Source organism: Clarias gariepinus, chromosome 5 (genome assembly GCF_024256425.1).
Source record: "Clarias gariepinus isolate MV-2021 ecotype Netherlands chromosome 5, CGAR_prim_01v2, whole genome shotgun sequence".
In the NCBI taxonomy this organism is placed as follows: Eukaryota; Metazoa; Chordata; class Actinopteri; order Siluriformes; family Clariidae; genus Clarias; species Clarias gariepinus.
The window spans coordinates 1515673-1529754 of record NC_071104.1 but is presented as its reverse complement, the minus strand read 5'-3'; the positions used below and the strand labels follow the sequence as shown (position 1 = coordinate 1529754).

The 14082-nt window shown below is 45.1% G+C and overlaps 10 non-coding genes across 10 annotated transcripts; 5 read left to right on the top strand and 5 right to left on the bottom strand.

Moving 5' to 3' along the window:
* The first annotated feature begins 4912 nt into the window (after window positions 1–4912).
* On the top strand, window positions 4913–4985 carry trnak-uuu (transfer RNA lysine (anticodon UUU)). The gene has a single exon. It is a non-coding gene; the product is annotated as a tRNA-Lys (tRNA).
* A 606-nt stretch (window positions 4986–5591) lies between these two features.
* Window positions 5592–5663, bottom strand: trnaw-cca (transfer RNA tryptophan (anticodon CCA)). Its single transcript has one exon. It is a non-coding gene; the product is annotated as a tRNA-Trp (tRNA).
* A 1175-nt stretch (window positions 5664–6838) lies between these two features.
* On the top strand, window positions 6839–6911 carry trnak-uuu (transfer RNA lysine (anticodon UUU)). Its single transcript has one exon. It is a non-coding gene; the product is annotated as a tRNA-Lys (tRNA).
* A 606-nt stretch (window positions 6912–7517) lies between these two features.
* trnaw-cca (transfer RNA tryptophan (anticodon CCA)) lies at window positions 7518–7589 on the bottom strand. The gene has a single exon. It is a non-coding gene; the product is annotated as a tRNA-Trp (tRNA).
* Window positions 7590–8762: 1173 nt separating this feature from the next.
* trnak-uuu (transfer RNA lysine (anticodon UUU)) lies at window positions 8763–8835 on the top strand. Its single transcript has one exon. It is a non-coding gene; the product is annotated as a tRNA-Lys (tRNA).
* A 606-nt stretch (window positions 8836–9441) lies between these two features.
* trnaw-cca (transfer RNA tryptophan (anticodon CCA)) lies at window positions 9442–9513 on the bottom strand. Its single transcript has one exon. It is a non-coding gene; the product is annotated as a tRNA-Trp (tRNA).
* A 1173-nt stretch (window positions 9514–10686) lies between these two features.
* On the top strand, window positions 10687–10759 carry trnak-uuu (transfer RNA lysine (anticodon UUU)). The gene has a single exon. It is a non-coding gene; the product is annotated as a tRNA-Lys (tRNA).
* Window positions 10760–11365: 606 nt separating this feature from the next.
* Window positions 11366–11437, bottom strand: trnaw-cca (transfer RNA tryptophan (anticodon CCA)). Its single transcript has one exon. It is a non-coding gene; the product is annotated as a tRNA-Trp (tRNA).
* Window positions 11438–12610: 1173 nt separating this feature from the next.
* trnak-uuu (transfer RNA lysine (anticodon UUU)) lies at window positions 12611–12683 on the top strand. The gene has a single exon. It is a non-coding gene; the product is annotated as a tRNA-Lys (tRNA).
* Window positions 12684–13289: 606 nt separating this feature from the next.
* On the bottom strand, window positions 13290–13361 carry trnaw-cca (transfer RNA tryptophan (anticodon CCA)). The gene has a single exon. It is a non-coding gene; the product is annotated as a tRNA-Trp (tRNA).
* Window positions 13362–14082: the final 721 nt, after the last annotated feature.

The following is a 14082-nucleotide window of genomic DNA, read 5'->3' as shown; positions in this document are numbered from 1 at the left end:
TTTCCCTCTGATCGTGGGGCTGGACTTCTTAAAAGCCACAGGAGCCACCTTGGACGTCGCACGCGGGGAGTACGGGCTGAAAACAAAGGAGGGAGTCACTTATCATCCCTTCATAATGTCCCAACCCCACTCTGCGCCATCTAAGTCTGCTCAATGGAGACACCCTCATCTCCCGGCTACTGCTAACCTGTATCTAGCCTTACCTGTGACTCCTGATGATCTCCTATGTGCGGAGGAAAACTTAAAAAGGGTGACATCATGGGACACCGACAACGAAGAGGAGCTGCTGAAACTAATGGCCGCTTGGCCCCGCACCACCTCCAACATCTTGGGCAAAACAGCATTAGAGAGACACAGAATCACTTTATCTGACGACACCCCATTTAGATCCAGAGCATACAGAGTATCACCCTTAAAGAAAAAGATTATAGAAGATCAAGTCGACCAGGTGCTGAAGGACAACATCATCGAACCTTCATGTTCGTCATGGTCGTCACCTGTTGTTTTAGTACCTAAACCCGATGGGACTTACCGTTTCTGTGTGGATTTTAGAAAATTGAACAGCAAAACCAAACCTGATGCATATCCAATGCCTTTAATACATGACATCATCGAATCACTGGATGGCGCCTCCTGGTTCTCAACATTGGATCTGCAATCCGGTTACTGGCAGGTGGAGATGGAGAGAGACAGCTGTGAGAAGACCGCCTTCATCACTACCAAAGGTCTGTTTCAATTCCGGTCCATGCCCTACGGACTCAGAAACGCAGCTGCAACGTTCCAACGACTGATGGAGAAAGTCTTGGCAGATCTAAGAGGAAAGTATTGCTTCGTCTATATAGATGACATTATTATTTACTCACAATCACTAGAACAACATAGAATGCATCTCAACGCAGTATTTTCCAGACTCACCCAAGCCAATCTCTCCCTCAACATGAAGAAGTGTCATTTCTTCAAAAGGCGGCTGAAGTTCCTCGGTCATGTCATCTCTGAAGGAGGTGTGCAGTTAGACCCGGAGAAAACCAAGGCGGTGGCAGAATATCCTCCTCCACAAGACTTAAAATCTCTTCAACGTTTTCTGGGTCTCGCGGGCTGGTATCACAAGTTCATTCCCCACTTCGCAGACATAACAGCTCCATTAAATAATTTAAAAAGGAAGGGAGTAAAATGGGAGTGGACCGAAGAATGCCAGAACAGTATGGATGTCATCAAACATGCACTTCAAAACCCCCCAGTACTAATACAACCGAACCTAAATCTGCCATTCCAATTGCACACCGACGCCAGCGAAGTGGGCCTGGGAGCCATCCTCACCCAAACTGCAGCAGAAGGAGAACGAGCAGTAGCTTACGCCTCACGAATGTTGAGAGGAGCTGAGCAGAATTACTCCACATCAGAAAAGGAGTGTTTGGCCGTGGTCTGGGCTGTAGAAAAATGGAGGCACTATCTAGAAGGTCGTGCTTTCGAGGTCTTTACCGACCATGCCGCCCTGTCATGGGCCTTCAACTGCCCGAAAACCAGCTCTCGTCTCACCCGATGGACGTTACGCCTACAACAGTTCGTTTTTACAGTACATCATAGAAAAGGCTGCTTAAATCTGGGACCAGATGCGCTATCCCGGGCGCCCCCGCCGTTGGAAGTGGGCACCGCTCCATGTCTCGCCATCACAACCTCTAAATGTTCATCCGACTTACCAAACGACCTGTGCGAAATAACTCAAGCCCAACATGAGGACCCCACCATCACGAAGCTGCTCTCTAATGACCAGCCACGAAGCACAAGGGAGCAGAGGGTCTCGTTCGAACATCACCAAGGGGCGTTATATCGCCGGGTACCGGTAAGACACGGAGAAAAATTTCAACTAGTTGTCCCCCAGTCATTAATAAAAAACTTTTTACATTACTATCATGACAATCCCTTGGGAGGACACCTGGGGCAACTAAAAACCCTGCTGAGGTTACTAGATGTGGCATGGTGGCCTACGGTGCGGAAAGACGTCTGGCACTATGTGAGAACTTGCAGCGTCTGTCAACAGTATAAAACAGAAAACACTAGACCTAGTGGGCTACTACAGAGCACGGAGGTTCCAGAGCCAGGACACACCGTGGGATTGGACATCATGGGTCCTTTTCCCCGAAGTAAAAGGCAAAATGAATATCTGCTGGTGGTGGTAGATTATTTTACCAAATGGGTGGAGATGTTTCCCCTCAGGGATGTAAAGACGCCAAAACTGGTGAAAGTGCTAAGAGAGGAAATCTTTACTAGATGGGGAGTCCCCAAATATCTAGTTTCCGATCGAGGACCACAGTTTACGTCTCAGCTGCTGGCACACCTCTGCCAAACCTGGGGAAGCGTCCAAAAGCTAACTACAAGCTACCACCCACAAACGAACCTGACGGAACGAGTTAACCGAACCCTGAAGACAATGATCGCTTCATACGTCGGGGACCATCACCAAAACTGGGACCAATGGTTACCAGAGCTCAGATTCGCCATCAATACAGCCCAACAGGAAACTACTGGAAAGACGCCTGCAGAACTCACACTGGGTCGGCAACTAAAAGGGCCACTCGAAAGGCTCATGAACCACCCTCCAACACCGGATCACACAGCCTACTCATTACTGGACCGACAACGACTTATCACGGAGGAGGTGAGACAAAGAGTGAAACAACAACAATCCAAACAAGCTAGATACTACAATGCCCGGAGAAAAGATGCGCACTTTAAACCGGGAGATCTAGTTTGGATAAAAACTCACCCACTCTCCTCCGCAGCGAAAAGATTTTCTGCCAAGCTAGCGCCCAAGTGGGAGGGACCAGCAGAAATAAAAAACAAAAAGGGACCAATCAATTACACAGTGTCTTGGGGCAATCCACAAAAAACTGATACAGTGAACGTGGTTAATCTAAAGCGCTTTTACGGACGTTCTCCTCAGACGCCGGAGGCTTGGGGGGGGGTCTATGTAGCGCAGCCACATAAAAGGGCATTTTAAACAAACAGGGAAATGGATTAAGGAGCTAATGCGGCTCACCTGTGCTTGTAAATTTGCCCGATCTGGTTTTATTTGTCCCCATTGACTGTGTTGGTCACTCGGTAAGCTCTCGCGAGCATGCGCGATCGCAGCACGAGGGAACCCGGAAGCGGCGTCGGGTCACGTGTGCCGGTATAAAGCCGGAACCGGCAAGTGGCTCAACACGGAGAGATTTACCCAGCGCGCTGTTTATTTTGAGAGAGAGTTTGGTTGATGATTCTAAAGGAGTACTTTTCCCCGGTTGGATTATTCCTCATAGACACTCACAATTCACCTCTCGTTCCGTTGCTCGAGCTCCCGGATTTGTCATCGATACCGGTGAGGCCGAGCCAATCTCTCCCGTGCATCATTTCACACACTGCAATATCATTAACTCTGGACAATCATACACGCACTCACACACCCGCATACACCATACACATTGTTTCTATTTGTATATATTTTGTATATATTGGTTTTGGTGCACCTTGTTTGTTTGTTTGTTGGTTTGTTGGGTTTAATACACTTTGTTTTGGTTTATACATAGTTATTGTGTCGCGTCTTTACTTGTCCTGTCTGGATTGCGCAATACCGGAAGTGCAGTTTAAAAACCCGTATTTTGATTCTCGACCCCGTAGCAAAGTAACTAGTGGTTTAATTAAATCCAAGTGTTACAAACCTTCTGATCTGGAGTCAGACGCGCTACCGTTGCGCCACGAGGTCCTACATGGCGAGCGGTGCATGTGGCAACACATTTTCTCTCAAGGACAAGTCACGCGCGTCATCTATTGCTCCAGGCTTCTGGAATCGGGGATAGGGCTTTTTTTGTGCAAAGGACAAAGCAAAAGCTGATTGCATAACCTGTCTGATTCCCCCGTCCATGGATATCAAGAGGGTTTTTCATGATCAAATAGCACTCCTCAGCTCAGTGTGTGAGTGTGAAACTTGGACAACTTGAACCTGAGTCTTGTCTCATAGACTGGAAAGCATATGAGTATGGAGCAGTGTGGGACAATCTTTGGGATTATTTCACAACAGTCTTTGTGTCAGATGATGGGCATTCAGTGGCAAAGGTGGTATTAATCTCCATCTTCCGAGTTACACGGAGCCACGAATGCCCAAGATTGCACTACACACTGGACTTCAACGTATATAAATATATCTATATGTATATATGAAAATACATCACTGAAAGCTCCCTTGTGCCCGTTTTCTATGAAAGCATACAGTGATAAATTGCTGAAAGCCGATGCGGATGTCTTTGTCTGGTCCAGAGTGGACGATCCATTTGATCAGGGAAGTATGCTGGAAAAGTGTGTGTGCAAAACTGTTGAAAATGTAATGAACAGTGTCGACTGCAAACCAATCTTGACCGAGTTGGTTGTATTTCTCAGTCGATAGCGCACTGGTCTTTTGATCTCAGGGTCCATGGCTTTAGTCCATGTTTGTAAATAAAGTAGACTTGAAAATGAGTCATGTGGTCTCCTTGTCTAGAAGGCCAACCTTCGTCGATAATGCTGATCTCTTTAAAGTTATTCACATACCATAGGCATATAAGACATTCACTTATCCTAGATAAGACTTTAGAGGCAGGGCTGTTCAGAAGAGTGATCCTGGTAACAACTTTCACTGGATGTGATGGTCAGAATCCTCTTGTTAGGGAACGAAATGTTGAAAACATGGCAGTTAAACAAAAATCTTAACGGTTCGATTGATCTCGGCTTAAATACTGGGACATGTTATCAGCCAGTGTGAAGGTTTAAAATTCTGGTGGCCAACCTCACCACTTGAAAGGGTTCACAAGTGCTTTGTTTCCTCACATGTGTCAAACAATGGACGAGCGTTGGGAAAGGATGCCTCAAACTGCTTTTTGGGAGCGATGGCACCTTTTTCAGGGCCTGGATAGCTCAGTCGGTAGAGCATCAGACTTTTAATCTGAGGGTCCAGGGTTCAAGTCCCTGTTCAGGCGTTACCTTCTATTGGTGCTTAGGAAGAAGAGCGTTTGGCGCAAGTTGTTCAAAGCGATTAAAAATCCCAGCTTGGATTAAAAAATTCTCAAGAGCAGAACGTTGGAAATTGCTGACTCATTGCCAAGTATTTCCATAATTTACCAGTGGATACTTTCTCTTAGGAGATTGTCTTATGTTCAGGTAGGTCACCAGGAGATGGTATTGCCACAGGTCTTCTTATCTACAGATGAATAAAATACAAACCCCTCACCTTGGAAGGAAACTTGAAGCTTCAAACATTTCCATTTCTTACCTAGGATAAACTAGGATCCTGTCTGTCAGACCAGCTAAATCTTCTATTATGATGGCATCTAAAGACGCCTTATCAGGCCCTAACTTTTCTCAGCACGCACAGCCGGCCGAGAATGGGGAAACATGTTATAGCAGGCTGAGGATGTCTGCCTAGTAATTAGGTCGGTGAGCTGTTACCTGAGCGCTGTCATCTTTTGTCAAGAGGTTGACACAAACATGCATGGTCATCCTAGGGATTGGATGTAATTTAAAATTCTGCCCACGAACCTTCTCGGAAAAGCCAGCAACACCAGCCGCCACACACAGACAGCTCATGACCTCGACGTGATTTGAACACGCAACCTTCTGATCTGGAGTCAGACGCGCTACCGTTGCGCCACGAGGTCCTACATGGCGAGCGGTGCATGTGGCAGCACATTTTCTCTCAAGGACAAGTCACGCGCGTCATCTATTGCTCCAGGCTTCTGGAATCTGGGATAGGGTTTTTTTTTTGTGCAAAGGACAAAGCAAAAGCTGATTGCATAACCTGTCTGATTCCCCCGTCCATGGATATCAAGAGGGTTTTTCATGATCAAATAGCACTCCTCAGCTCAGTGTGTGAGTGTGAAACTTGGACAACTTGAACCTGAGTCTTGTCTCATAGACTGGAAAGCATATGAGTATGGAGCAGTGTGGGACAATCTTTGGGATTATTTCACAACAGTCTTTGTGTCAGATGATGGGCATTCAGTGGCAAAGGTGGTATTAATCTCCATCTTCCGAGTTACACGGAGCCACGAATGCCCAAGATTGCACTACACACTGGACTTCAACGTATATAAATATATCTATATGTATATATGAAAATACATCACTGAAAGCTCCCTTGTGCCCGTTTTCTATGAAAGCATACAGTGATAAATTGCTGAAAGCCGATGCGGATGTCTTTGTCTGGTCCAGAGTGGACGATCCATTTGATCAGGGAAGTATGCTGGAAAAGTGTGTGTGCAAAACTGTTGAAAATGTAATGAACAGTGTCGACTGCAAACCAATCTTGACCGAGTTGGTTGTATTTCTCAGTCGATAGCGCACTGGTCTTTTGATCTCAGGGTCCATGGCTTTAGTCCATGTTTGTAAATAAAGTAGACTTGAAAATGAGTCATGTGGTCTCCTTGTCTAGAAGGCCAACCTTCGTCGATAATGCTGATCTCTTTAAAGTTATTCACATACCATAGGCATATAAGACATTCACTTATCCTAGATAAGACTTTAGAGGCAGGGCTGTTCAGAAGAGTGATCCTGGTAACAACTTTCACTGGATGTAATGGTCAGAATCCTCTTGTTAGGGAACGAAATGTTGAAAACATGGCAGTTAAACAAAAATCTTAACGGTTCGATTGATCTCGGCTTAAATACTGGGACATGTTATCAGCCAGTGTGAAGGTTTAAAATTCTGGTGGCCAACCTCACCACTTGAAAGGGTTCACAAGTGCTTTGTTTCTTCACATGTGTCAAACAATGGACGAGCGTTGGGAAAGGATGCCTCCAACTGCTTTTTGGGAGCGATGGCACCTTTTGCAGAGCCTGGATAGCTCAGTCGGTAGAGCATCAGACTTTTAATCTGAGGGTCCAGGGTTCAAGTCCCTGTTCAGGCGTTACCTTCTATTGGTGCTTAGGAAGAAGAGCGTTTGGCGCAAGTTGTTCAAAGCGATTAAAAATTCCAGCTTGGATTAAGAAATTCTCAAGAGCAGAACGTTGGAAATTGCTGACTCCTTGCCAAGTATTTCCATAATTTACCAGTGGATACTTTCTCTTAGGAGATTGTCTTATGTTCAGGTAGGTCACCAGGAGATGGTATTGCCACAGGTCTTCTTATCTACAGATGAATAAAATACAAACCCCTCACCTTAGAAGGAAACTTGAAGCTTCAAACATTTCCATTTCTTACCTAGGATAAACTAGGATCCTGTCTGTCAGACCAGCTGAATCTTCTATTATGATGGCATCTAAAGACGCCTTATCAGGCCCTAACTTTTCTCAGCACGCACAGCCGGCCGAGAATGGGGAAACATGTTATAGCAGGCTGAGGATGTCTGCCTAGTAATTAGGTCGGTGAGCTGTTACCTGAGCGCTGTCATCTTTTGTCAAGAGGTTGACACAAACATGCATGGTCATCCTAGGGATTGGATGTAATTTAAAATTCTGCCTACGAACCTTCTCGGAAAAGCCAGCAACACCAGCCGCCACACACAGACAGCTCATGACCTCGACGTGATTTGAACACGCAACCTTCTGATCTGGAGTCAGACGCGCTACCGTTGCGCCACGAGGTCCTACATGGCGAGCGGTGCATGTGGCAGCACATTTTCTCTCAAGGACAAGTCACGCGCGTCATCTATTGCTCCAGGCTTCTGGAATCTGGGATAGGGCTTTTTTTGTGCAAAGGACAAAGCAAAAGCTGATTGCATAACCTGTCTGATTCCCCCGTCCATGGATATCAAGAGGGTTTTTCATGATCAAATAGCACTCCTCAGCTCAGTGTGTGAGTGTGAAACTTGGACAACTTGAACCTGAGTCTTGTCTCATAGACTGGAAAGCATATGAGTATGGAGCAGTGTGGGACAATCTTTGGGATTATTTCACAACAGTCTTTGTGTCAGATGATGGGCATTCAGTTGCAAAGGTGGTATTAATCTCCATCTTCCGAGTTACACGGAGCCACGAATGCCCAAGATTGCACTACACACTGGACTTCAACGTATATAAATATATCTATATGTATATATGAAAATACATCACTGAAAGCTCCCTTGTGCCCATTTTCTATGAAAGCATACAGTGATAAATTGCTGAAAGCCGATGCGGATGTCTTTGTCTGGTCCAGAGTGGACGATCCATTTGATCAGGGAAGTATGCTGGAAAAGTGTGTGTGCAAAACTGTTGAAAATGTAATGAACAGTGTCGACTGCAAACCAATCTTGACCGAGTTGGTTGTATTTCTCAGTCGATAGCGCACTGGTCTTTTGATCTCAGGGTCCATGGCTTTAGTCCATGTTTGTAAATAAAGTAGACTTGAAAATGAGTCATGTGGTCTCCTTGTCTAGAAGGCCAACCTTCGTCGATAATGCTGATCTCTTTAAAGTTATTCACATACCATAGGCATATAAGACATTCACTTATCCTAGATAAGACTTTAGAGGCAGGGCTGTTCAGAAGAGTGATCCTGGTAACAACTTTCACTGGATGTGATGGTCAGAATCCTCTTGGTAGGGAACGAAATGTTGAAAACATGGCAGTTAAACAAAAATCTTAACGGTTCGATTGATCTCGGCTTAAATACTGGGACATGTTATCAGCCAGTGTGAAGGTTTAAAATTCTGGTGGGCAACCTCACCACTTGAAAGGGTTCACAAGTGCTTTGTTTCTTCACATGTGTCAAACAATGGACGAGCGTTGGGAAAGGATGCCTCCAACTGCTTTTTGGGAGCGATGGCACCTTTTGCAGAGCCTGGATAGCTCAGTCGGTAGAGCATCAGACTTTTAATCTGAGGGTCCAGGGTTCAAGTCCCTGTTCAGGCGTTACCTTCTATTGGTGCTTAGGAAGAAGAGCGTTTGGCGCAAGTTGTTCAAAGCGATTAAAAATCCCAGCTTGGATTAAGAAATTCTCAAGAGCAGAACGTTGGAAATTGCTGACTCCTTGCCAAGTATTTCCATAATTTACCAGTGGATACTTTCTCTTAGGAGATTGTCTTATGTTCAGGAAGGTCACCAGGAGATGGTATTGCCACAGGTCTTCTTATCTACAGATGAATAAAATACAAACCCCTCACCTTAGAAGGAAACTTGAAGCTTCAAACATTTCCATTTCTTACCTAGGATAAACTAGGATCCTGTCTGTCAGACCAGCTGAATCTTCTATTATGATGGCATCTAAAGACGCCTTATCAGGCCCTAACTTTTCTCAGCACGCACAGCCGGCCGAGAATGGGGAAACATGTTATAGCAGGCTGAGGATGTCTGCCTAGTAATTAGGTCGGTGAGCTGTTACCTGAGCGCTGTCATCTTTTGTCAAGAGGTTGACACAAACATGCATGGTCATCCTAGGGATTGGATGTAATTTAAAATTCTGCCCACGAACCTTCTCGGAAAAGCCAGCAACACCAGCCGCCACACACAGACAGCTCATGACCTCGACGTGATTTGAACACGCAACCTTCTGATCTGGAGTCAGACGCGCTACCGTTGCGCCACGAGGTCCTACATGGCGAGCGGTGCATGTGGCAACACATTTTCTCTCAAGGACAAGTCACGCGCGTCATCTATTGCTCCAGGCTTCTGGAATCTGGGATAGGGCTTTTTTTGTGCAAAGGACAAAGCAAAAGCTGATTGCATAACCTGTCTGATTCCCCCGTCCATGGATATCAAGAGGGTTTTTCATGATCAAATAGCACTCCTCAGCTCAGTGTGTAAGTGTGAAACTTGGACAACTTGAACCTGAGTCTTGTCTCATAGACTGGAAAGCATATGAGTATGGAGCAGTGTGGGACAATCTTTGGGATTATTTCACAACAGTCTTTGTGTCAGATGATGGGCATTCAGTGGCAAAGGTGGTATTAATCTCCATCTTCCGAGTTACACGGAGCCACGAATGCCCAAGATTGCACTACACACTGGACTTCAACGTATATAAATATATCTATATGTATATATGAAAATACATCACTGAAAGCTCCCTTGTGCCCGTTTTCTATGAAAGCATACAGTGATAAATTGCTGAAAGCCGATGCGGATGTCTTTGTCTGGCCCAGAGTGGACGATCCATTTGATCAGGGAAGTATGCTGGAAAAGTGTGTGTGCAAAACTGTTGAAAATGTAATGAACAGTGTCGACTGCAAACCAATCTTGACCGAGTTGGTTGTATTTCTCAGTCGATAGCGCACTGGTCTTTTGATCTCAGGGTCCATGGCTTTAGTCCATGTTTGTAAATAAAGTAGACTTGAAAATGAGTCATGTGGTCTCCTTGTCTAGAAGGCCAACCTTCGTCGATAATGCTGATCTCTTTAAAGTTATTCACATACCATAGGCATATAAGACATTCACTTATCCTAGATAAGACTTTAGAGGCAGGGCTGTTCAGAAGAGTGATCCTGGTAACAACTTTCACTGGATGTGATGGTCAGAATCCTCTTGTTAGGGAACGAAATGTTGAAAACATGGCAGTTAAACAAAAATCTTAACGGTTCGATTGATCTCGGCTTAAATACTGGGACATGTTATCAGCCAGTGTGAAGGTTTAAAATTCTGGTGGCCAACCTCACCACTTGAAAAGGTTCACAAGTGCTTTGTTTCCTCACATGTGTCAAACAATGGACGAGCGTTGGGAAAGGATGCCTCAAACTGCTTTTTGGGAGCGATGGCACCTTTTTCAGGGCCTGGATAGCTCAGTCGGTAGAGCATCAGACTTTTAATCTGAGGGTCCAGGGTTCAAGTCCCTGTTCAGGCGTTACCTTCTATTGGTGCTTAGGAAGAAGAGCGTTTGGCGCAAGTTGTTCAAAGCGATTAAAAATCCCAGCTTGGATTAAGAAATTCTCAAGAGCAGAACGTTGGAAATTGCTGACTCCTTGCCAAGTATTTCCATAATTTACCAGTGGATACTTTCTCTTAGGAGATTGTCTTATGTTCAGGTAGGTCACCAGGAGATGGTATTGCCACAGGTCTTCTTATCTACAGATGAATAAAATACAAACCCCTCACCTTAGAAGGAAACTTGAAGCTTCAAACATTTCCATTTCTTACCTAGGATAAACTAGGATCCTGTCTGTCAGACCAGCTGAATCTTCTATTATGATGGCATCTAAAGACGCCTTATCAGGCCCTAACTTTTCTCAGCACGCACAGCCGGCCGAGAATGGGGAAACATGTTATAGCAGGCTGAGGATGTCCGCCTAGTAATTAGGTCGGTGAGCTGTTACCTGAGCGCTGTCATCTTTTGTCAAGAGGTTGACACAAACATGCATGGTCATCCTAGGGATTGGATGTAATTTAAAATTCTGCCTACGAACCTTCTCGGAAAAGCCAGCAACACCAGCCGCCACACACAGACAGCTCATGACCTCGACGTGATTTGAACACGCAACCTTCTGATCTGGAGTCAGACGCGCTACCGTTGCGCCACGAGGTCCTACATGGCGAGTGGTGCATGTGGCAGCACATTTTCTCTGAAGGACAAGTCACGCGCGTCATCTATTGCTCCAGGCTTCTGGAATCGGGGTTAGGGCTTTTTTTGTGCAAAGGACAAAGCAAAAGCTGATTGCATAACCTGTCTGATTCCCCCGTCCATGGATATCAAGAGGGTTTTTCATGATCAAATAGCACTCCTCAGCTCAGTGTGTGAGTGTGAAACTTGGACAACTTGAACCTGAGTCTTGTCTCATAGACTGGAAAGCATATGAGTATGGAGCAGTGTGGGACAATCTTTGGGATTATTTCACAACAGTCTTTGTGTCAGATGATGGGCATTCAGTGGCAAAGGTGGTATTAATCTCCATCTTCCGAGTTACACGGAGCCACGAATGCCCAAGATTGCACTACACACTGGACTTCAACGTATATAAATATATCTATATGTATATATGAAAATACATCACTGAAAGCCCCCTTGTGCCCGTTTTCTATGAAAGCATACAGTGATAAATTGCTGAAAGCCGATGCGGATGTCTTTGTCTGGTCCAGAGTGGACGATCCATTTGATCAGGGAAGTATGCTGGAAAAGTGTGTGTGCAAAACTGTTGAAAATGTAATGAACAGTGTCGACTGCAAACCAATCTTGACAGAGTTGGTTGTATTTCTCAGACGATAGCGCACTGGTCTTTTGATCTCAGGGTCCATGGCTTTAGTCCATGTTTGTAAATAAAGTAGACTTGAAAATGAGTCATGTGGTCTCCTTGTCTAGAAGGCCAACCTTCGTCGATAATGCTGATCTCTTTAAAGTTATTCACATACCATAGGCATATAAGACATTCACTTATCCTAGATAAGACTTTAGAGGCAGGGCTGTTCAGAAGAGTGATCCTGGTAACAACTTTCACTGGATGTGATGGTCAGAATCCTCTTGTTAGGGAACGAAATGTTAAAAACATGGCAGTTAAACAAAAATCTTAACGGTTCGATTGATCTCGGCTTAAATACTGGGACATGTTATCAGCCAGTGTGAAGGTTTAAAATTCTGGTGGCCAACCTCACCACTTGAAAGGGTTCACAAGTGCTTTGTTTCTTCACATGTGTCAAACAATGGACGAGCGTTGGGAAAGGATGCCTCAAACTGCTTTTTGGGAGCGATGGCACCTTTTGCAGAGCCTGGATAGCTCAGTCGGTAGAGCATCAGACTTTTAATCTGAGGGTCCAGGGTTCAAGTCCCTGTTCAGGCGTTACCTTCTATTGGTGCTTAGGAAGAAGAGCGTTTGGCGCAAGTTGTTCAAAGCGATTAAGAGGCCCAGCTTGGATTAAGAAATTCTCAAGAGCAGAACGTTGGAAATTGCTGACTCCTTGCCAAGTATTTCCAAAATTTACCAGTGGATACTTTCTCTTAGGAGATTGTCTTATGTTCAGGAAGGTCACCAGGAGATGGTATTGCCACAGGTCTTCTTATCTACAGATGAATAAAATACAAACCCCTCACCTTAGAAGGAAACTTGAAGCTTCAAACATTTCCATTTCTTACCTAGGATAAACTAGGATCCTGTCTGTCAGACCAGCTGAATCTTCTATTATGATGGCATCTAAAGACGCCTTATCAGGCCCTAACTTTTCTCAGCACGCACAGCCGGCCGAGAATGGGGAAACATGTTATAGCAGGCTGAGGATGTCTGCCTAGTAATTAGGTCGGTGAGCTGTTACCTGAGCGCTGTCATCTTTTGTCAAGAGGTTGACACAAACATGCATGGTCATCCTAGGGATTGGATGTAATTTAAAATTCTGCCCACGAACCTTCTCGGAAAAGCCAGCAACACCAGCCGCCACACACAGACAGCTCATGACCTCGACGTGATTTGAACACGCAACCTTCTGATCTGGAGTCAGACGCGCTACCGTTGCGCCACGAGGTCCTACATGGCGAGCGGTGCATGTGGCAGCACATTTTCTCTCAAGGACAAGTCACGCGCGTCATCTATTGCTCCAGGCTTCTGGAATCTGGGATAGGGCTTTTTTTTGTGCAAAGGACAAAGCAAAAGCTGATTGCATAACCTGTCTGATTCCCCCGTCCATGGATATCAAGAGGGTTTTTCATGATCAGATAGCACTCCTCAGCTCAGTGTGTGAGTGTGAAGCTTGGACAACTTGGACCTGAGTCTTGTCTCATAGACTGGAAAGCATATGAGTATGGAGCAGTGTGGGACAATCTTTGGGATTATTTCACAACAGTCTTTGTGTCAGATGATGGGCATTCAGAGGCAAAGGTGGTATTAATCTCCATCTTCCGAGTTACATGGAGCCACGAATGCCCAAGATTGCACTACACACTGGACTTCAACGTATATAAATATATCTATATGTATATATGAAAATACATCACTGAAAGCTCCCTTGTGCCCGTTTTCTATGAAAGCATACAGTGATAAATTGCTGAAAGCTGATGCGGATGTCTTTGTCTGGTCCAGAGAGGACGATCCATTTGATCAGGGAAGTATGCTGGAAAAGTGTGTGTGCAAAACTGTTTAAAATGTAATGAACAGTGTCGACTGCAAACCAATCTTGACCGAGTTGGTTGTATTTCTCAGTCGATAGCGCACTGGTCTTTTGATCTCAGGGTCCATGGCTTTAGTCCAT